Source organism: Pteropus alecto, unplaced genomic scaffold, assembly GCF_000325575.1.
Source record: "Pteropus alecto unplaced genomic scaffold, ASM32557v1 scaffold35, whole genome shotgun sequence".
NCBI lineage: Eukaryota > Metazoa > Chordata > Mammalia > Chiroptera > Pteropodidae > Pteropus > Pteropus alecto.
The window spans coordinates 9,216,811-9,218,703 of NW_006437828.1; positions in this window are offsets into that span (position 1 = coordinate 9,216,811).

Below are 1,893 nucleotides of genomic sequence, written 5' to 3' on the forward strand. Positions count from 1 at the left end.
GGAAGGAAGGAAGGAAGGAAGGATGATGATGGATGGATGGAAGGAAGGATGGATGGATGGATGGATGGATGGATGGATGGATGGATGCATGGATGGATGGATGGATGGATGGATGGATGGATGGATGGATGGATAGGGGGATGGATGGATGGATGAATGGATGAATAAAGCCAGATATTCCCCATATGGTAGATATCCAATGGACTTTTTTGAGACCTAATATAGAGCTTCACGAATATTTCTATTAAAATTTTGTTGTTGGTTGTCAGTTGTCTTTCTACAGAGTAGCCATTAAGTCTGGAAACACAGAAGAACATACAAAATAAGTGCCTCACCCGTTACATCACATTACATTGTGCACAGTATGGTCGGTGACATTACATGATACATTCGATGTATTGTCCTTCACTAGCAATGCATAGTTCAGAACACCGTGCAAAATTGCCATGGCTTTGGTGCATTCATGCAGCGTTTTCATCAATGGTGCATATTCATCTGTGATGCATTACCTCAGATGACCTGTCTCTGATTTTTCACCCAAAAACAAAGCAAACAAACAAAAACCTATGCCTTAGCATGCTACAGAAAAATAAAAAATCAATCTATATTTAAAAAGTTACCTAGATTTTCAGGTTTTATGGCCAGCCTGTAGATCATTAGATCTCGAACCTTGAGCCTTTTATCTAATTCTCCCTGTCCCAGCTTTTATAGTCTCTGAAAGTATATCATGTCACCAAGTCACTGATAAAGTCTAGACCTGGAGAAGCCCGTGAAGCACAGAGACCTCTCCCTTCAGGTTGACTTGGAACCTCTGAGCAGAACTCAGGCCAGCAAGCGTCATGTCTTGGGGGTCGCCTCTGTGCCTGGCACACTGAGCCCCCTTCGGGACCTGCAGGCACTGGGGGAGGCAGATAAGGGAGCCATCGGCTGCACCCCAGAGAGAGCCCGCTGTGACCGTGGAGTGCCCAAGTGCTTGGCGGACATAGGTCAGGGGTCATCCTAGTCGGTTCAGCTGCTGTAACAAAACACCACAGCCCAGGTGGCTTGTCAACAGCGAGATGTGTTTCTCACAGTCCGAAGTCAGACTAGGGTGCCGGCGTGGCTGGGTGGGGGCCTCACCCCGGTCACAGGCTTCTCCTCGCATCTTCGCACGGTACCCTTCCCGGGCAGACGGGCCGGGAGCTCTTGGCGTCTCTTTTTTAAAAGCACTAATCTCGCCCCGTGAGGCCTCCACCCTCACGATCTAAACAACTCCCAAACACCCCACCTCTGCCACGGTCCCCTGGGGGTTCCAGCGTGTGAATTTGGGGGAGCACAACCAGTCAGCCTCTGGCGGGGACTGGTCACGCACGCTGGGCAGAAGAGAACTTCCAGAAGAGGTGGTGCAGTTTGAGCTGAATTTTGAAGGACAAACAACCAGACAAAGGGACAGTTATTCCACATGAAGGAACACTGTGTGACTAAGGCACAGAGGCTTTAGAACGGCCAACGCCCACCCGCAGGGTCCCTGTCGCCATCCATCATCACACGGCCATGTAGTCAGGGACTGAATGGCCCCAGAGCTGGTGCTTTTTCCTTCAAGACACAAGGTGGCCGGGGGCTCCCTGGCCTGCTGACGCAGCGTATGGGGACAGTGGGGGGTGCGGGAGCCCATCGAGTTTTTTGGTCTGGCTTGTTTTCCTTCAACTCTGGCTAAGTGCTCAGTAGCCATCTTTTTCAGAGGGCTTAAAAACCACCTCTAAATTGGTTTTAATTGAAAATTTGCCAGGTGTATGAGTCCACGTAGTAGGAGCTGTGTCTTTCCGCCTTAGGTAAATCGGGACGTATGCTGATGACAATCTTTTAGAACCTCCTAGTGTCCAGTAGTTTTTTGAGAAATCAAGGACATCGGCT